Consider the following 22,792-nt stretch of genomic DNA (forward strand, 5'->3'; position numbering starts at 1 on the left):
ACACGACTAGTTTGGGTATAAAGTGTCGGTGTTTTAGACTGGCAACCCGCCTAGGAAGTACCCAAGGTGGTCTTTTGTGCGGTAGGTGTCGTCAAGAATCAAGAAGTCGATGATGACGCAAGGAACACGATTTAGACAGGTTCGGTCTGCTAGATCGCATAATATCCTACATCCTGTGTGTTGGTTGTATTGATCTTGTTCTCCGTTGTTTGGTGGGGGTCCCTGCCCACTCTTATATAGTCGGGAGAGCAGGATTACAGGGCAGATTGTGTATGAGAGTCCTAGTCGAGTATGTTGTAGAGTCCTACTCTAACTCGGTAGAGTAGTTTCCTTTTGACTCGACTAATCTTTAGGGAGTCCATGAAGCCTACGCATCCTGCAGAGTAGTCTTCATGTCTGAGTAGGTTTTAGGTACGTTCCCTTGAGTGGGTCCGTACAAGTCTTCTGGTAGGCCCAGGGGTGCCTAGCCGACAAGCCACAGAGTACTTTGTAGTCGAGAGGAACAGTTTTCGGGTACTTGAAGATGTCGCCCGTGTTGGAGGTATGCCCTAGAGGCAATCATAGAGATGATGATATTCCATTTGTATCCATGATTTGTATATTGTGTTCATTGAATATCCATTAAAGGCTACTTGAATTGATTTGCAATTATGTGAATTGTATGTGAAACTCTTTACTTGTATGGTTATTCTAAAGTAGTCCCTAGTCGGAGTTCATGTGAGGACACACATGAATATTAGACTAGCACATGTATTAGTTGATGACTATGTTTCACAAGTCATGGACATGGAGATGTTGAACTAATAATGTGGACACATGTGGAGACATGTGCTAGGACTGACCCAACACGAGAAGTAGTTCTCTCTTTAAACAACATATACGCTTTGTCCTTAGACCTGAGATTGTCGCATGTATTCAAGATGTGGATCGACCTACTTAGGGGCTATCAAACGCTACGCCGTAACAGGGTAGTTATAAAGGTAGCTTTCGGGTTTGTCAAGAAGCATGCTATGAAACATGGTCAATCAAGATGGGATTTGCCCCTCTCTGATTGAGAGTGATATCTCTAAGCCCCTCGAGTGATCGGATCCGAAAATGCATGGCCATGCTACGTACGGTTAAGAGTTAACCTACAAAGGGATTCCGAATCATAGGATCGAGAAAGAGTGGTCGGCTTGAAGCTAGACCAAATATCGTGAGGCAAAGGGAATAGCATGTATATTATGTTGCGATGGTTCGTCTGATGTGATCTTCGTGTGCGTATAAGAGTTGGCACGTCTTGCTAGAGGCCGCTACCGACTATTGGGCCGAGTAGGAGTACTCGGGCCATGTCTATACATATCCGAACCCATAGGGTCACACACTTAAGGGGCTGGAAGCCCAATTCGGATCTGATTCGAGTGCGCAAAGGTTACCGCCTCATCGGGGTGTGTCTTGAACGGCCATGGATTACTATAGGCACACCTCCAGCCTATGACTGTTTGGTCCTTCAGCAGCTTCGCTATCACTAGTGCTTTGATCTCCTCCACCTTCATGGTCGCCCTCTTCCAAGCCAAGGTCTGATTCGATGGCACAGTCTAGTTGGTCTCCCCGTACCTCGGTGGAGGCAACTGTGGTTCCTTCCCCTTCTTGGAACCCTCAGCACCCTTAGCACCAGTAGCTTTCCTCCCATCTTGATGGTTGCATACCTCTTCACACGCATACACTCAGGGGGCTCTCCGAAGGAAGGCGGCGTGATGAGGACATCACCTGCTCGAATAAACCACATTGGTAACTTTTGATTCACAGGTGAAACAATTCTTTATCATGATTATATTTGATACATTTGATGAATTGATGCTGCACCATGATGTGTGTTCATTCTCATTTTCAGAAATACATACGTGGATCAAAAATAGTGTTAAACATACATGGAAGGCATGAAGGACCAAAGAAATTGAGTGCGGGCTAAGTCCAAGTATTCCCAACGTTCTCCACCAGGCCAGCACATCACTTTTGGCCCAAGGAAAGAAAGAGCTCAAATCCAACACGTTTTGGTGTTGGATTCGAACTGCAGCACTAAGCCAACTTGCGATGGCCGCCATGACCTCAAGTACTCTTTGTAATCCTTATGAAGTCTATTTTTATATAGATCTAAAATCATATCTATATCTGTTTTGAGGCAGCTGCAGTGATCAAATTACTACTAAGAGGTTTTTTTGTCAAAGGTGCTGCATCACCTTATTTAGGCCCGATGGGCCTTGTATCAAGTCAGGTCCAATAAGGACGTGTCCTAGGGTTGGAGCACGACACCAGGACCCCCTGGTCGTCCTCTAGGTATTAATAAGGATTAGAGCTGCCACAAATAGATTGGTTTTTATTTTGTTGAAAGTTTAGCCATTGCTACTTCCTTGTAGATGCGTGTGTCGACTAGACCATCCATTCTACTCAATTCAGAACCCCAACTTTGTGAGTTCAGATTGGTTTTTATCTCCATATTTGCAATTGAGTTGCTTATTCTATTTGTTCTTGCTTGTTTCTCAATTACCCTAGTAGTTTGGTTGATCGTGCTCCACAAGATCGCGATGACCATTGAAGGTGGTGTATCAGTTGCTAAGGCACAGCATCCTTGGATGGCTGTAGTTGGGCCGTGAACGTCATCTCCATCCCTAATTCGAGTCATCCCCCTTCTCTCATCGAAAGATTGGGATCAACCCTAGCGGGTTGATATCACGGTGCTGGCAATCTAAGATTGGATTGCGGCGGCGTTGCAAAGGCAGATAGCAGATGGCAAATGACTGGGTAAATGGGTGGTGTAACTTATTCCGTCTATTTATAATAGTGGCAGAGTTAACGGAGGTAATGGCCCAATGTTGTTGCACCTGGCTAATAATTTCACACATGTCCGTCGGTTACCAGATTTATCGCAAGAGATAGAGGTGATTGTTGGTAAACGGTCATGATGACCAGCGGTTGACCCTTATACCTCCTGAAACTAGTCGAGTAATGGCTCGTGGGCTGTGTGCCACGTGCCCGTTGGCTAAAATTTCTTTCTTTGAAGATTAAGATGAAGACAATCCGGATGCAGATTGACCCTCAGCCTGATTATTCAATTCAACCTAAGGCTATGGAGTGTGATTTTAATCGCACGTCCATATAAAGATTCAAGGACAAGTGTTCAAAGACAACATCAGATGAGGCTTGAGCATATTCCAGCTGCATGGCAGTACATGAGTTACTTGAAGATGAAGCCTGTGAAGGTACTCGTGACTGCTGCATTTGACTAAAATGTACTCGGGGGCTTGCCATACATACATCTATGGGCCCACCAGAAGGTTTGGATAGATCCGCATATGGGGCTGTACACTGAGACATATCAGGCATGGAGACTACGGTGCAGGATGGTGTAGTCTATGTGGGAACTAGTCGAGGACATGGAAACTACTTGTATCAGTTAGAATAGGACTCTCTAGTCGAATCCGACTAGTACTCCTATAAGGCAACTGATCTGTAACCCTGCTTCCCAATATATAAGGAAGGGCAGGGACCCCCCTCAAAACAAGTTCAATCCAATACAAGCAAACAACGCACATGACATAGGGTATTATGCGATCTAGCGGCCCAAACCTATCTAAATCGCATGCCTACATACACCATCGAGTACCCGATTTCGGCGACACCCATCAACCAAAACTCTACCATGGGTACTCCCTAGGTAGGTTGCCGGGTATAAATACCAACACTACTGGGTCACCAATAAGTACGACAAGGTGACCAAGAAGTACGAAACCCTGGAGCACAAGTTTGACAAGGAGAAGCGGCTGCGCAAAGATGGGAAGGTCCAACCTGTAGACCTGATGGAGAAACTCCGAGTGCAGCAGGCTGAGTTGGATGCGAAGAATCTTGCTCTCATGGAGCTATCAGAAGCCGCTTAGCCCATTGCTAATATGGTGGAGCCCCCGGAGGAAGGCGTGGAGCCCCGACCCTCAGTGGAGATACTCAATGGTGTACCCGAGAAGTTCACCAGCTACATGAAGAATACTGCAGAGTCCATCTCCAAGCAGCTGCTGGCAATGGTGAAATCATTCTACCCGCAAGCTAACTTGGCTCTTGTGGCAGAAGGCATTGCCGAGGACTACTCTGATGAGCAATTCCAACAATACTTGGAGGAGAAGGCTCCCATTTCTCAAGAAGTAGCCAGTCAGATAGACCTTGAGTGATTTGTAAAAACAATTGTATGTAATATAAACAAGTTATGTTAATGCAAATTACTTGAAGTCTTGTCACAATTCTTGTTTGCTTGTTGACTTGTTTGAATCTTTTAAGGTTTAGTGCATCTCACGGACTACCTTGAAGTTTTCTTGTATGGTCGTCGTGCGTGTCTACGCACAAGGCTGCTCTTGAGAGCCTCTTTAAAGGCACTATGTAAAGTACCTTTAGGATGTTTCTCCTTTTTGCGGAGCTCCAGTACTCGTGTATCTGGGTAGTCAAACTCTTCAGGTAAGTAGACTCTTTAGAACTTCATGATCTAGAGCCTATTTTGGTAATGTATTTGGATTGTTCGGGTGATGTGCTCCAAAGACATGGAATTTGCAAACTTGTTATTACAAGTCGTAGCTAGATAGACTTGTCTAGATATGGACTCAGGTAGTGTAGATAACTCTCAAGTTGTTTGACGACTTCTGTTTGTGAAGACCGTCGATGGACATATTTGTCCAAGGAGCTGATTCGCTCAAGATTGTGGGTGCAGGATTGCTTTTGTGCAAGTTGCTGCTATCTAACGAGTTGAATAACTCAAAAGATTTTGTTGTGCAGATTTGTGAATACAAGTTACGAGTGGGCAAAGACTAGTCTTTTGCGACAAAATAACTCTATTTTATTTAAATTTTAACTGTACAACTGTGGCCGATGGCCAGCTTACATGAGTATGCATACTATGGGTAGAATCTACACAAGTGTTCAATGTTCCACGAGTTGTCGACTTCTTCACCAATGAGAGCTTAGAGCCTATACGACCTAAGTCCAGTGACCTTGGAGACGATGTAAGGCCCTTCCCAAGGCCAGTTTAGCTTGTGCAGCCCCTTGGTGTCTTGGATATGCTTGAGGACCATGTCGCCTGTGTTGAACAAGCGCTCTTTGATGTTGCGATCATGGTAGCGACGGATTCCTTCAAGGTACCTTGCTGACCGAACGAGTGCTGCACAGAGAGCTTCTTTGAGGCTATCTGTGTCTAGACGCCTTATTTTTTCAGCTGCACCTTCCCCGTACTGCTCGACTACTAGAGATTTCCACATGACGTCAGTGGGTAGAATGGTTTCTGATCCGTAGACCAGGAAATAGGGTGAGTACCCCATAGGCTTGCACGGCTATGTGTGAAGCCCACAGAGGACATTGGGTAGCTCCTTAAGCCACTTGCGTCCTTTGGTGTTGCCAATGTCATGTAGTCTCTTTTTGAGAGCTTCCAGTACCATCTCATTGGGCTCGCGGATGAGCAACAAAGATGTACCGAACATCAATCCCGTTATTCCCACAGTACTCCCAGAACTCATGATTGTTGAAATTCGAGCCCAGGTCTGTGATGATGTGATTGGGGAAGTCGTAGCAATGGACGATCTCATCGAGGAAGTCGAGTATTCTATCTGCCTTGGGGCAGGTTACTAGTTTCACCTCGATCCACTTGGTGAACTTGTCGATCGCCACGACTAGTTGGTTGAGGGCCCCGGGCACCGTAGGTAGAGGGCCAATCATGTCTAGCCCCTAGCATGCGAAGGGCCAGGAGGGTGGTATGGTGATCAGCTTGTCGGCGGGGACGTGCTGCTACTTGGTGAAGAATTGACAACCTTGGCACCGCCGGACTAGTTCTTCGGCATCCTTGAGAGCTGTAGGCCAATAGAAGTCTGTTCTGAAAGCTTTGCCCATGATCGTTCTGGATGATGTGTGGTTGCCACAAATGCCTTTATGAATCTCCTCCAGTATGTCCTTGCCGTCTTCGTGTGAGTTGCAATTCATAAATACTCCTAATAATGTGTCTCGTCTGTAGAGCTTATCCCAGACTAGAACATAGTTCTTGCCACGCAGGGAGACTTGCTCTGCTTCTGTCTTGTTGGGAGGCAACTTGTGCTTCTTAATGTAGTCGATGAAGGGTACTCACCAGTCTGTGTCGATCATCATAACCTCCCGATCCGGTGCATCATTGCCTCGATCGGTGGTTTAGATGGTGCCGGCTCCTGTAGGGATGGCTTGTGTAGTTCATGGACGAAGACCCCAGCTGGGAGTTGGGCACGAGTTGACTCGAGTTTGGACAAGATGTCTACGGCTACATTGTTGTCACGAGCCACATGATGAAACTCCAGACCAGAGAACCTATTCTTCAGCTCACGCACTTCAAGGTAGTATGCATGCATGTTATCCTTGTGGTGATCCCACTTGTCGTTGACTTGGTTGATGACTACTAGTGATTCGCCGTAAACCAACAATCATTTGATTCCCAGTAAGACTGCCAGGTGGAGCCCGTGCAGGAACACTTCGTATTCTGCTTTGTTGTTGGATACCTCCCAAAAGATTTGCAGAATGTACTTGAGTTGTTCACCTTTGGGAGAGTTAAAAGTACTCCTGCGCCAGCACCCTCGAGCTTGAGTGATCCATCGAAATACTCATATCCCACATGATGGAACTCAGAAGACGTATGATCTCTTCAAGTCTCCGCGCAGGGAAATTATCCCTTAGGTCCCGACATCTTGAGTACCAAGTACATGTAATGCGGGATGGCGATGAACTTGGCCAAAGCTGGTCTTTTGAGGATGGCGTGGTACGAAGTCTCGAAGTCAGACACCTCAAACTGAATGTACTCGATCCAGTAATTATCCTTAGTCCCGAAAGTAACTGGCGAAACCACCTGACCAAGGGGTACAACCGTGTTACTCGGGATAATCCCATAGAATGGAGAGTTCATCGGGGGTGAGCATATCTATTACGTCGAGGCCCATCTTCCTTAAAGTCTTGGCGAAAAGCATGTTGAGGCTGTTGCCACCGTCGATGAGTACTTTTGTGAGGCGAGAGCTTGCAACAACTGGATCTAGGATGAGAGGATAGTGTGCTAGGTCAGAGAAGCTAGTCCACTAATCTTTTCTTAAAAAGGTGATTGACACCTCGGACCACTTAAGGAACGTAGGCGTTGCTGGCTCAATGGACATGATTTCCCGAAGGGTTAACTTCTAGGACCGCTTGGTAGCAGTACCCGGAGTGCCGCCAAATATGACGTTGATAGTGTTGGATGGGTTTTAAAATTTCCCATTGTCGTCCTCGTCTACATCTTCTTTGGCTTTTTCCTTGTCTTTAGCTCCAGAAGATTTCGACAGATCTTTCATGACTCTACGGAGGCTTATGTAGTCCAGTGCAGAGTGTTTGGAGTTTAGATGCCATGGGCACTGCTTTTTCAGGAGGTCCTTGAAAGGAGCCCTCTCTTGGTTTCCATCACTCTTCTTGGAGGACTAGGACATTGCCGCGATAATTTTATCTGGCTTCCTCTTGCCGTTTGACCATCCGAGTAGTTGCTTCGGTTGTCGTTGGGGCAATCGTTGTGATTCTTGCCGTTACTTTGGCCGTTGCTCTAGTTATTGTTGTTCTGGCCTCTATTATGACTAGATTTGAACTGCTCGATCTCCTTGTCTTCTTCATCTACCTAGGCTTGGATCATGGTCTTGAGACTCTTGATATCTTCCGGGCATCTTTTGCCAAAATTTTGGAACATCCGGTGGTCGTAGAGACCGTTCTGGAAGCACTCTATGGCGTCCTTCTCTGTGATGTCCACGACAGTGGCCTTCTAGTTGAAAAAACAATGTAGGTAACTACACAGGGTTTTGCCTTGTTGCCGTTTGACTTGTGACAAGTCGATCCTATTGCCAAGACGTTGCATCGCCCTTGCGAAGTTGTTTGTGAATGCCGCCTTTAGTTGACTCCGTGTATCAATGGAGTTCCTTTTAAGAGACTTGAGCCAAGTGAGTGGCCCTGCCTCCATGCAAATAGGGAAGTAGATAACCTTGGTCTCATCATTTTCTCCCGCCACTTGGACTGCTAGCGAGTAGCACCGCAGCCATTGGACTGGATCCTGCTTGCTGTTGTATTTGTTGATACCTGGAAGCTTAAACTTGTTGGGTAGAACCATCTTGCATACTCGGCTTGAAAAGGCAGGGAATCCATCCGTGTCTTCTCCCGAGTAGTTTACTTCTTGACCGTGATGGAGTCCTTCAATGATGTCATGAGCATCACGATTCCGGTTGATCTGCTGGTGAAGGTCGCAAGGTTGCTCAGGTTCTAGGTAGGGCCAACAGTGTCCAAGGCCTCCCGAGGGTCCCGCCCGACTATCTTCTACCTTGTGTTGACTTGCCCTAGGTTGCTCAATTCTGGGAACCTCGTTTCTAGCAGCTTCGTTGCGACTTGGATGCCTGCCGCTGCTGCCATGATGGGAGGAGGTACGTCTAACGAAGTTGATTAGACTCTATCAATGGAGTAGTCCATACGCGTGCTCCGCTAGTAGAGCTATTTACCTAGTGTACTTGTCTTGCACCATCACCCGAGTGAGCAGGTCAATGGAGGCGATGGTAGCGAGACGAGAGTTGTGTTGACGCGTTGAAACTGCTTCAAAAGCGTGATCCATATTCATGATGGGTAGGTCATTTGCAAGATGGCGTTGACGATCTGCTCGCTTTGCGTTTCTTGCTAATTGGCATGTCCTTTGACTACCTGTCTCTTCTCCTTCTACGTTGGTGGTGAGCTCATCCGCCAACACATCATCGGGGTGACGCTCGCATCGTGGGTTCCTTTCTAGTTGTTCTACTCCATCGTCATTGGCTCTTTGAGGAGTGACAATGTCGAGTAGTTCTTTCTCTAGGGAGAAACTACTCGAGCTTGAAGTTGATGAGGACACCACGAGTACATCTACACCAGCAGCACCTCAGGCGCCTCCAGTTGCTCCTCCACCTCAGGCGCCTACAGTTGCTCATCCAGTTGGGCCAATCACTCGAGCCCGTGCGAGAGAATTAAACTTCATCATGCTGTTAAGGAACGAAGGCCCATCGGAATAAGAAGATGGCCCAACAGGGCAGCCCAGGTGGGGCGCCTAGGGTTGGGCGCCGTGACCCCTTCGGACTCCAGGGGCTGCGCCCCCTTTATTTAGTCCGAGTCGTTTTTGTTTACGACTTGAGTTTTGTTTTACATCTAGCTTTAGCTACTCTTGAACACGCGCAAATACGCGCTGTCCTTGTGATTCAGAACTCCACCTTCGAGTGATATTTAGATTGCTCGCCTCTCTTTCTTGTTCGTTCTTCGATTGCGGACAGGAATCGATCTTCGTGATCAGGCTGATCTCGCACCAGCGAGGTTGGTAACCATCGGGAGTTGGTTCAGCGATTGCATTGGCGCTTCGGGTTCGCTCGTCATAGTCGGATCGTGAGGATCTACTTCCACCAAGTCGAATTTATCTCCACTCACCGAAAGATCGGGCGCTCCGACTCTATCAGAAGTGATGATCTCCGTAGGGCCGTCTTCTTCATAGATAGGAGATAGAGGTGTTCCCTCCTGGAATGGGAGGTCGTCGAGGTATGCGACAAGGTGTGACTCATCATCCTTAGCTAGAGCAGATGGCTTCATGTCGGGCCAATAGACGAATTTGCCTTGCGGAGTAGATGTGATTACCAGGCCCTACTGCGGACCTGATAAGTGAATCTCTTCATTCGGATCCAAGTAGTAGTCAAAATCCTCGATTGAATCCGAGTTGAATTTGGATCTGGACAAGGAAGCTTGCGATGGAGGTTGATGTTGTAGTGCTTCTCCTACCTAGTGAAGGAGATTGACGAAGACCCCAACTAGAACTTTTAGCACGAGTAGATCCGAGCTTCGACAAGATATCTATATCTACATTGTTGTCACGAGCCACGTCTGTGCAAGTTGGTGATGGTAGCGATCTTCTCGGGATTAGCCTCGATTTCTTGATGACTAATGATGAACCCGAGTAGTTTTCCAGATGATACACCAAACATGCATTTTCTTTGGTTTAGTTTCCACCGGTATGCTCGCGGGCTTACGAAGGTTTCTTCTAAATCCAAGATGAAGTCATCAAGATTTCTGGTCTTTACGACCACGGCATCCATGTATGCAGCAACCAGATGCAGTTATGGGGTGATAAACACGGTCTTGATTTGGTCTTCTTCCTTGAGAGCTATCTGGTGATACCTAGAGTAGCAGTTGAGGAAACAGAGTAGAGCACATCTGGCCATTGAGTCGATGAATTGATCAATCCTAGGGAGCCCGGAAAGGTCCTTTGGACAGTGTTTGTTGAGGTCTATGTAGTCGGCACACATTCTCCACTCGTTGTTGTTCTTCTTTCGCACCAAGACAAGGATGACCAGCGACTCTTTTATCAAGCCAGCCGTGAGTAGTTTGGCCAACTCTTTTTTGATAGCTTCTCTCCTATCTTTGGGCGAACCGGCGTAGCTTTAGGATCCACATTCAGTGAGTGCTCAATCAACTCCCTAAGCACCCCAAGCATATTAGATGGCTTCCATGTGAAGATGTCTCAGTTGGTCCGGAGGAAGCTAACGAGCGTGTCTTCCCATTTGGGATCCAGCCCTGAGCCAATCAGGGCTGTCTTGGAGCTGTCACCGGTCTCAAGGTTGATAGCTTTGATATCAACCTCACCTGCCGACTTGACCTTGGTTGCCCTTCTCTGGGATCTCGAGTTCTATCAGGGACAAATTCTTGAAGGCGGCGAAGACTTGCGTCATCGAATTTGAAACCTAAGTAGTCACTGCCAATTCCATGGCTTCTGTGTTGCTATTTTCGGATCTTTTCAAGTCTCCGCGCAGGGAGAGTACTCACTTGGGTCTCGGCATTTTGAGTACCAGATAGACATTATACGAGATGGCCATGAACTTGGTTAGTGTTGGTCTTCCAAGGATAGCGTGATACGATGTCTCAAAGTCAGCCACCTCAAACAGGATGTACTCGATCCGGTAGTGATCCTTTGTCTCAAAGGTAACTAGCAAGACCACCTAACCAAGGGGTACGGTCGTGTTGCCCAGGACAATCCTGTAGAATGGAGAGCTCGTTGGGGTGAGCATATCTATTACGTCAAGGCCAATCTTCCTCAAAGTTTTGGCGAAGAGCACGTTGATGCCACTACGATTACTAGATCTAGGACGAGAGGGTAGCGACTCAGGTCTAAGTTAGTCTACTGATCCTTCCTTGAGAAGCTAATTGGCACCTCGGGCCACTTGAGGATCGTAGGCATTGCTGGTTGAATGGACATGATCTCCCGGAGGGCTAGTTTATGGGACCGCTTTGTGGCAGTACCTGGTGTGCCGTCGAAGATAATGTTAACAGTGTTGGACGGGTTCTAGAATTTTCCATTGTCGTCCTTGTCTTCATCTTCTTTGCTCTTTCCCTTGTCCTTTGCTCTAGAAGGTTCCGACAAATCTTTCGTAACTCTTCGAATGCTATAGCAATTCATCGAATAGTGTTTGGAGTGTCGGTGCCACGAGCATTGCTTCTTCAGGAACTCCTTGAACAGAGTCCTCTCTTGATTTCCACCACTTTTCTTGGAGGACTGGGACATTGCCACGATAGTATTGTCTCGCCTTCTTGCTATTTGACTTGGGACAAGTCGATTCTGTTACCCGGACGTTGCATTGCCCCAGCGAAGTTGTTTGTGAATGCCACCTTCAGTTGACTCCACATGTGAATAGAACCCCTTCTAAGCATTCGAGCCATGTGAGTGGCACTGCTTCCATGTTAATGGGAAAGTAGATGACTTTTGTGTCGTCATTTCCTCCTGCTGCCTAGACTGACAACAAGTAGTACCTTAGCCATTGGACTGGATCCTGCTTCCCGTCATACTTGGTAATACCTAGAGGTTTAAACTTGTTAGGTAGGACCATTTTGCGTACTCATTTTAAGAAAGCAGGAAACCCATCATAGTCTTCATCCAAGTAGTCGACTTCCTGCCCTCGTTCGTGGTGGCGTCCTTTGATGATGTCACGGGCATCGTGACTTTTGTTGATCTTCTGACAGAGGTCGCGAGGTTGCTCAGGGTCTGGATGGGGTCCACGGTCTCCCGAGGGTCCTGTTCGACTACCTTCTGCCCTATGCTGACTTGGCCTGGGCTTCTCAATTCTAAGAACCTTGTTCGGACTAGGTCTGGCACTACTACCATGATGGGAGGAGGTGCATCGAACCGAGTTGATCGGATTCTGTGAATCGAGTTGCTAGTATGCATGCTCTGCCAACAAAGCCAATTGCCTGGTGTACTTGTCTTGTGTCATCGCCCGAGTAAGCAGGTCAATAGAGGTGACGGTGGCGAGAGGAGTGTGATGATGACATGATTGAACTACTTCAAACACGTGATCCAAGTTCATGATGGGTAAGTCGGATGCAAGGCGGCGATGACGATCTACTCATGCCGCGTTTCTTGTTCATCAACAATTGCTTTGACTTTCTGTCTCTTCTCCATCTTGATGGTGAGCTCATCTACTGACACATCATCTAGATGATGCTCGTGTCATGGATGCCTTTCTGGTTGTTCTGCTCTGTCACCCTCTTAAGGAGCGAAGATGGCAAGTAGTTCCTACTCCAGAGAAAATTTTAGCTAAGCTTGATGTGATGATCTCTATGGGACCATCTTCTTCCTAAATAGGAGACAGAGGCGTGCCCTCCTGGTATGGGATAGTATCGAGGTATGCAACAAGGCGTGACTCATCATCTTTGGCAAGAGCAGATAGCTTCATGTCGGACTAGTAGACGAATCTACCTTGTGGAGTATACGTGATTATCAGGCCCTGTTGTGGACCTGATAAAGGTGTTTGCTCATCCGGATCTGAGTAGTACTCAAGGTCCTCGATCGAATCCGAGTTGGAGACAGGCTAGCTTGGTAGATAGTGTTGGGATACGAGGTAGGCTACGCTAGCGCAAATAAAAATTTTTCTACCGCGTAAACCAGGAAAACTGCAATATATGGATCAAGGGATTACCACTCGACGTACTGGTGCGGAAGATGTAGAATCGCGTCGGGGCAGAAAAGTCGATCAGCGTAGTCGAACACATAGTCGATCACATCGACGTCGAGCAGCTCCTCAGCAGCTCGTCCACGTGCAGCAAGGTCGTCCTCGTGCCGTGGCTTGTCGTCGGCTCATCGTGGCTCGTCGGCGGCTCGTCGTGGCTCATCGGCGGCTCGTCCAAGTGCTACAGGCGCAACACCTCCAAGGTATCCACAAGTGCAGGGAGGAAGCGTTGCAAGTCGGACTGCTAGGTCCACGAGTTGCAACAGGCGAGGGCGTGGGAGGCGCGGCAGATGTGTTTCGCCAAAAAGGTGTAAACCCTAGGGCGCCCCCACCCCTCTATTTATAGAGGTTCTTGACGGGCCTCTTGGTCCGAGGCCCATTAGTACTTCTAAACCTAATCCAACTCGAATCACATCTAAATTGGGCTTCCAGCCCCTTAAGTGTGTGACCCTATGGGTTCGGATACGTATAGACATGGCCCGAGTACTCCTACTTGGCCCAATAGTCGGTAGCGGCCTCTACCAAGATGTGCCAACTCCTATACACGCACGAAGATCATATCAGACGAACCATCACAACATCATGTACATGCTATTCCCTTTGCCTCACGATATTTGGTCTAGCTTCAAGCCGACCGCTCTTTCTCGATCCTGTGATTCGGAATCCCTTTGTAGGTTAACTCTTAACCGTACGTAGCATGGCCATGCATTTCCAGATCCGATCACTCGAGTGGCCCAGAGATATCACTTTCAATCAGAGAGGGGTAAATCCCATCTTGATTGACCCTGCCTCACAGCATGCTTCCTGACAAACCCGAAAGCTACCTTTTTAACTACCTTGTTACGGTGTAGCGTTTGATAGCCCCTAAGTAAGTCAATCCACATCTTGAGTACATGCGACAATCTCAGGTATAAGGACAAAGTGTACATGTTGTGTAAAGAGAGAACTACTTCTCATGTTGGGTCAGTCCTACCACATGTCTCTACATATGCCTACATTACTAGTTTGACATCTCCATGTCCATTACTTGTGAAACATAGTCATCAACTAATACATGTACTAGTCTAATATTCATGTGTGACCACACATGAACTCCGACTAGGGACAACTTTTAGAATAACCATACAAGTAAAGAGTTCCAGATACAATTCACATAATTGCTGATTAATTCAAGTAGCCTTTAATAGATATTCAATGAACACAATATACAAATCATTTGTACAATCAAATATCATCATCTCTATGATTGCCTCTAGGGCATACCTTCAACAGTCTCCCACTTGCACTAGAGTCAATCTAGAATATATCTAATACCCATAGCTCTTATGTGCGCATCATGCTTAGACCGCAGCAGAGGCTTTGTCAACGGATCAGAAATATTCAAATCCATCTATATTTTGCATATCTTGATCTCACCCCGATTAACGAAGTCTCTAATGAGATGAAATCGCCGCATAACGTGTTTGTTCTTCTGGGGATTCCTTGGCTCCTTTGCTTGCGTAATTGCCCCATTGTTATCACAGTAGAGATTCAATGGGCTGGACGCATTTGGGAACACACCAAGCTGAATAAGGAAATTTCTTATCCAAACACCCTCCTTCACGGCTTCCGAAGCCATGATGTACTCGGCTTCTGTCATAGAATCGACCACCATCTCCTGCTTGGAACTCTTCCAACTAACAGCACCACCATTTAGCGTGAACACAAATCCTGATTGTGACTTTGAAACATCTCTGTCGGTTTGGAAACTAGCATCGGTGTAACCTGTTACAACGAGCTCCTCATCACCTCCATAGATGAGGAATATGACTTTAGCCCTTCTCAAGTACTTAAGAATGTTTTTCACCGCTGTCCAGTGACTCTCACATGGATTAGACTAGTGTCTGCTTGTCATACTTAGCGCATATGAAACATCTGGGCGAGTACTTATCATTGCATACATGATAGATCCAATAGCCGAAGCATATGGCACTCTACTCATGCGATCCCGCTCATCAGTAGTCAAAGGACACTGAGTCTTGCTAAGGTGTATGCCATATGACATAGGCAAGAAGCCTTTCTTCACCTCTTCCATGTTGAACCGTTTCAACACTTTGTCAATGTAAGTATCTTGGATTAATCCTATAAGCCTTCTCGATCTATCTCTATAGATTTTGATGCCCAGAATATATGCCGCTTCCCCTAAGCCCTTCATCAAAAAATTATTTTTCAATGAAGTCTTTACGGACTCAAGCATAGGAATGTTATTTCCAATCAGCAATATGTCATCCACATATAAAATTAGAAATACTACAGAGCTCCCACTTTCCTTCTTGTAAACACAAGATTCTTCTTCGTTCTTGGTGAAGCCAAACCCTTTGACCACTTCATCAAAACGAATGTTCCAACTCCTAGATGCTTACTTCAATCCATAAATGGATCACTGAAGCTTGCATACCTTTCCAGCATTTTTCGGATCAACAAAACCCTCGGGCTGTATCATATACACGTCCTCAGTTAGGTTTCCATTCAGGAAAGCTGTCTTGACATCCATCTGCCATAGCTCATAATCAAAATATGCAGCTATAGCTAGAATAATTCGAATGGACTTAAGCATCACTACGGGTGAGAATGTCTCGTCGTAGTCAACTCCTTGAAGTTGTCGAAAACCTTTTGCGACAAGTCGTGCTTTATAGATGTGAACATTTCCATCCATGTCCTTTTTCTTCTTATAGATCCACTTGCACTCTATGGCTTTAACACCATCAGGCGGGTCAACCAAGTTTCAAACTTGATTGTCTACCATGAACTCTATTTCGGATTGCATGGCACTCTGCCATTTTTTGGAGTCTGGGTCTATCATTGCTTCTGCATATGTTGCAGGCTCATCATTGTCCAACAATAATATTTCCCGCATTTCGTAGAGCCTTGCCGACCTTCGTGGTTGTGGCAGTGCTTCTCTTGCCATGGGTGTCTCAACTTGTTCTGCTACGTTAGCATCACTCGTTGATTCTTGCCCGATCGGCTCATCTCGAACTTCTTCAAGATGCACTGTCTTTCCACTCTTTTCTCCTTTGAGAAACTTCTTCTCTAGGAAAACCCCATTCTGAGCGACAAACACTTTGCCCTCTCACCGGTTAAAGAAATAATATCCTAAAGTTTCCTTTGGATATCCCACAAAAATGCACTTATCCGACTTGGGTGTGATCTTGTCCGACTGAAGTCGCTTGACAAACACTTCACATGCCCAAATCTTTAAAAAAGACAAACTGGGAGTCTTTCCAGTCCACATCTCATATGGTGTCTTAACTACGGATTTAGACGGTACCCTATTAAGTGTGAAAGTTGTTGTTTCTAGAGCGTATCCCCAAAATGATAACGGTAGGTCCGACTAGCTCATCATTGATCGAGCCATGTCTAACAAAGTTCGATTACGTCACTCGGATACACCGTTTCTCTGAGGTGTTCCAGGCGGCGTAAGTTGTGGAACAATTCCGCAACTCTTTAGATGATTGCTAAATTCATGGCTCAAATACTCGCCTCCACGATCAGATCGCAAGGCTTTAATTTTCTTGCCACGCTGATTTTCAACTTCATTCTGAAATTCCTTGAACTTTTCAAAAGTTTCAGACTTGTGCCTCATCAAGTAGACATATCCATATCTACTAAAATCATCAGTAAAAGTTATGAAGTAATGGTACCCTCCTCTGGCTGTCGTGCTCATTGGTCCGCATACATCGCTATGTACCAGTTCCAACAAGTCTACTGCTCTCTCAGGAAAACCTGTGAAAGGTGCCTTGGTCATCTTGCCTAGTAAGCAAGCCTCACATGTTTCGTATGATTCAAAATCAAATGAAGTTAAAAGTCCATCAGTATGGAGCTTCTTCATGCGTTTCTCACTTATATGACCCAAACGACAATGTCACATGTAGGTAGTACTCAAATCATTAGGCCGAGGCCTTTTAGCATTTATGTTACAGGCAGGTGAACCATCAAGATTAAAAACAAACAATCCATTCACAATGGGTGCAAAAGCCATAAATATATCATTCTTAGAGATCACACAACCATTGTTTTCACTCACAAATGAATAACCATCCTTCATCAAACATGAAGGAGACATAATGTTTCGACTTAAACTAGGAACAAAATAACAATTATTCAATTCCATAATAAATCCTGACGGGAGGTGGAGTTGCATCATCCTGACGGTCAACACAGCAACTCTTGCATTATTGCCCATGCGGAAATAAACTTCTCCCTTTTCAACGCTTCTACTTCTTATCATTCCCTGCATCGAATTGCAAATATGCGCAACCGATCCGGTATCAAATACCCAAGAATTAATAATTGTATCAGTGAGAAATATGTTGTCTATTGTGGCGGAACCGCCCAAATTAACCTAACTAAAATGCATTTAAGTCACCTGACACGCAATTATGCACTTTAAGCAAGTCAACCTGGTCGACCGTCAGATTTCATCCGATGAACCACTTACATAGGATCGAGAAGCATTGCTCACACGAAGGTGAGTAGCACAGAGAATACAACATTCCCATCACATTAACTTAGTTCAACAAATTATTACATCAGAGTTTTTAAAATTCAAACAAGTTTGCAAGGTTTGAACAGACAAAAAAAACAAGCGGAAGCTAAACGTCGATATAGGATATCATGACGAAGCCGATCATGACATCAATAATCCCTGCCCTCGCCGTCCGAGGAGGGATCCCACTCGACTGTCCAGCCCGGAGGGAGCTGGGTAGGCCAAGTGGCGCCAGCAGCCAAACTATTAACATCACCTGAAAAGTTAAGCCACAACAAGGCTGAGCAACCAATACTCAGCAAGATTGACCCGTCGGGTGATAGCTATTTTCACCAAAACTTAGATATACAAGGCTTTCTGGCTTTGGGTTTGCTTTGCCAAAAGCATCTATAGTCGGTCCTTACTTTCAATATTTTAGCTCAAGTTCTACGTTCTTTAACCAGTCTAGATTAGCAACTTATGCTAAGCAAGAATAGTTTCCAAGCCATTAACCGCTAAAGACAATTGAACATGAGATTCTTGTTTTAATTCAAGGCATATCTTTTGTCCACCAAAAAGATTAACAGATCATGATCAATCTAAGATTTAATTGGTAAATCAACGATAGGCTTTACAAGAAAATGAGTAGGAGGCCAAGATAGAAAGCGGAATTAACCTTTCACCAGATCATATTTAGGATAGTAACAGAGAGATCGAAACAAGGATTTTGGGCATGATTTTTTTTTCAAACAAGCACAACAACAACAACTCATACGCTCACTGAGGACAAAGGTTGACAACCATGGTACCACCTAAAAGCAACACATCCACACCTATATCATAGTCTTAAGCAAGCATCTGAGAAACTCAATCTAACTAGCTTAAGTAACTAATACTAAGCACCAAGCTCGCACAAACTATGCATTTATCTACAGTAACACAACCACACATAAACATGCAAAACATGGTGGCAAGGTGTTGTTATCTTCCATTTCTTTTACTGAGTAGGTGTATATCTCTTCTTCAGTAAAGAAGGCAAGTTTTTAACTTACATTTAGCAAACTAGTTTCAGGCATGTGCAACATGAAAACACGGTTACATAGACACACCATCACATGAGCAAGCCATAGGAATAGATTAAAAACTAATCTAGTTATATTGGTAGCAAGCAAGAAAATTGAATAACTGCATTCAAACAGAATTCTGCATAGCAACAAAAATTTCAGCAGCTAAGATACATCCAATAGGCTACTGCAGAAGTTTCAGAATTTTTTTTTGAGCAAGAAGAACAACCTACATAATCCTAGCAAGCAGAACATGCTTAAAACAACTTAAATAGGTTCAGGCTATATTTTTCTTGCCTTCAAGATGTCATCAACAAGATCACACAATAGAGAGCACAAGCATGCAGAATCACATACAGAGAGGAGATGTACTGTACAGGTTGCCACAAGTTAATTATTATTAGAACAAGGTTGAGAGGAGCATGTTTATGCACAAAGCAATAATCATGATGCATGCACGTCCTATTCAACCTCACAACCAAAAATAATTGTCAAAAAGCTTTGGACTTACGTGGTTAGTGCCGGTGGCAAGGCAACAATACGACTCTCACTATAATAACTAGTCGAGTTACTAGGCATCGTTTCATACGTAAACGTAGTTAGTGTACCTGCAGAAAATTTCAACCTGAACCTTTCGTGCCAGCACGTCACAAAAGCATCCACAAACATTACCGTTCACTATAGAAACAGCACCCATGCGTTTAACGCTGCATGGACAGCGCAACAACCGTGGAAATAGGTCCTTTTGAATAGAACCCTATAACCCTTCGCATACTCATGATGCGGAATCTTGCGCACGTATAATAGACGTGGGCGAACAACCGTGATGATAGGCTCATTGGAATTGAACATACCACCCTTCGCATGATTTAACATACGGAACCTTGCGCATGTATAATAGATGTGGGCGAAAACAACCATGATGATAGGTTCGTTGGAATCGAATTCCTATCACCCTTCGCATACTCGCGATGCGGAACTCTGCACACGTATGATAAACGTGGCGGCAAGTGCTGGAAGTCAGAAGATAACCAATAATTATTAGCCACCTTAAAAGACCCAAAATTCCCCTAGGGCTCCTCGTACTAAACTCATCTTTAACGAACTTACGAATTTTTCAACTCATTTCTTGCAAGTTTTAGTCAGGAAAAGTGTTTTAAGGTTTGTTGTTCTCCGTACCGTGCTTCGAGCTCTGATGCTAGCTGTGGCGGAACTGCCCAAATTAACCTGACTAAAATGCATTTAAGTCGCCTGACATGCGATTATGCACTTTAAGCAAGTCAACCTGGTCGACTGTCGGATTTCATCCGATGAACCACTTACATAGGATCGAGAAGCATTGCTCACACGAAGGTGAGTAGCACAGAGAATACAACATTCCCATCACATTAACTTAGTTCAACAAATTATTACATTAGAGTTTTTAAAAATTCAAACAAGTTTGCAAGGTTCGAACAGACAAAAAAAACAAGCGGAAGCTAAATGTCGATACACGATATCATGACGAAGCCGATCATGACATCAATAATCCCTGCCCTCGCCGTCCGAGGAGGGATCCCACTTGACTGTCCAGCCCGGAGGGAGCTGGGTAGGCCAAGTGGCGCCAGTAGCCAAACTATTAACATCACTTAAAAAGTTAAGCCACAACAAGGCTGAGCAACTAATACTCAGAAAGACTAACCCGTCGGGTGATAGCTATTTTCACCAAAACATAGACATGCAAGGCTTTCTAGCTTTGGGTTTGCTTTGCCAAAAGCATCTATAGTCGGTCCTTACTTTCAATATTTTAGCTCAAGTTCTATGTTCTTTAACCAGTCTAGATTAGCAACTTATACTAAGCAAGCATAGTTTCCAATCCATTAAAGAATAAGCATCAAGATTAATATCATCATCATGTTCCATCTTTACTCAGTGTAGAATAGCGATAAAGTAGTCCCAAACTGTGAGAGGCAGGCGAATCGATTCGAATTTATTAACCATGCATGGCGAACCTAATCTCACGACATCCGCGCACTATGAAGGGTCGCTTCATTTGTCAGTCGTCCCCATCGATCCCTTAGGCACGTGTCAGGGCCAAACTGCCTTTGGCGTGCAATGCTCCACAGTCCCGGCCTCTGCTGTACTGTGACCGCCACTGCACCCACATGATGCACCATGGGAACGACGTTCCAAGGACAGTAGGAGTATAAGCCACATCCCAGTTCAGTCAGGTACTAGGCTTCCCCATCCCATACTAGGTATGAGATTAGTACTTTCAAACACTTGATCATGAACGCCGACACGTTTCGACCTTAGATCAATTTTCTTTAGACAGCATAAGCCCGACCCCGTCCGTCGTCCTTATAGTTGCAACATAAATAAACATTCAACTCCTATAACTCGCGAGTGACAAGAAATCACTTGACTTTTACCGAAACCTATTAAGCATTGCAACTACTCGACCTTAGTAACTAGTATTCAGATCAAGGTACTAAGTTCATGCATCTACGGTTTCAATCAACTCCTACAAATGTAAATGCACAATCATACGCATTGTAATTGGCATAAAAGTAAAACATGGAATTCATGCACTGAGGCTTGCCTAGAAACCATAATAGGTTAGTGTTTGTTAGACAACACTCGCTTGGCGAGCATCTCCCATCTCGGCACATGCTTAGTCCTCCCATCTTTGAGATAGCTCCACCATACACCGTCTTCGGTTTCGGTTCCATCATCACGTCCTTCATGTGGTTTATCTAGCGTATCTAGATGAGATGCAAGATGCAACAGCATGAATACGAAGAACAGTTAAAAGAGATGCATCACACAAAAGCATTCGGGACACGCACAAGGTTACACCACAAGATATAAGCACTTAGAGAGCAAGTTATTTAACTAACTATCACTCAAGTCTCCATAGAGATAGCAAGCCTAACAAGCATGGCACACTAGTTAACTCAAGTCAAGCTATTGTAAGCATTTAACAATCAAGAGCTAATTAAGCCTAGCATCATACAAGAACTAGGGTGATGGTGCTTATCAACATGGCATATATAAGTGCATCACACAACCAGCAAGTTGAAGTGATCAAAGTATATTACATTTATTTTTAAACAATTCATACACAAGCAAGTAACATACCAACATCACTAAGGTTCTAGCAAGCTATGCAACAAGGTTATTTTGTAGCAACATCCACACATGAACATTTATTAGTTGAGTGCTTGATCAACATTATATAACACATTTATAAGATTCTCAGGTAGGTAAATTTAACTCTAACAGTGATATGAGCTAACTAGCCAGCACACAAGGCAACATCAAGTTTAAGCTAATAACTTAAGCACATACACTGAATCTGGACAGCAGCACAGTAGTCACTTGTTTTAACCATAACTAGAGATATAAGCATCCAAAAAGGGTGATCCTAGACTTTCTGTAAATTTAAGTAAGTTATCTAAAACTTTGTTACTCACACCAAAAGCTGATTCAACAAATAACAAGGTGAAAACACACCAATGAGTAGATTTGTACAAACAAGGACAGAAAACTAACATGAACTTCACAGATGTATATCTGGAGTTCTAGACCTCCAACAACCATGATTCTTATCTTTCTAGAAACCTTATTAAGTTATCTATAACTTTATTATTGTCATCTCAAGATGATTCAACAGTTAACAAGACTATGCTACACAAAGAAGCAAATCTGTCCAAACGTGGACAGATTCTAACATTAAACTTTAGACAGCTATATCTGGAGTTATAGCTGTCACAACAAGGTGGTTCTAGACTTTTTAGAAAGCTTAACAATCCGTGCACAACTTTGTTATAAACACCACAAGCTAAAACCAAAGTGAACCAGGTCAAACATCACAAAGAAGACATCTCTGTTCAGATTAGGACAGATTCTGTCGTTCCACTTCATAAGCTCATAACTGGAGATTTATACCACCAAAATGGGTGATCCTTAACAATTTGGAAAGCTCATGAAAACCACTACACTTCTTATATTAAATCCAGGATATGATTCAAGGCTTAGCTAAGTCAAACAATGCAATCGTTCAAACCTATACATAGAGCATGCAAAACCTGACAATGAACTTGTAAAATCTATAGCACCTAAATCATCAGGCTTATGGTCATGAAAATTTAACATAAGCTATATTATGAAGTTACCTATAGCTTTTGAATTCACCACATTCATAGAAAACA

This window comes from Setaria italica, chromosome VII (assembly GCF_000263155.2).
Source record: "Setaria italica strain Yugu1 chromosome VII, Setaria_italica_v2.0, whole genome shotgun sequence".
Classification (NCBI taxonomy): Eukaryota; Viridiplantae; Streptophyta; class Magnoliopsida; order Poales; family Poaceae; genus Setaria; species Setaria italica.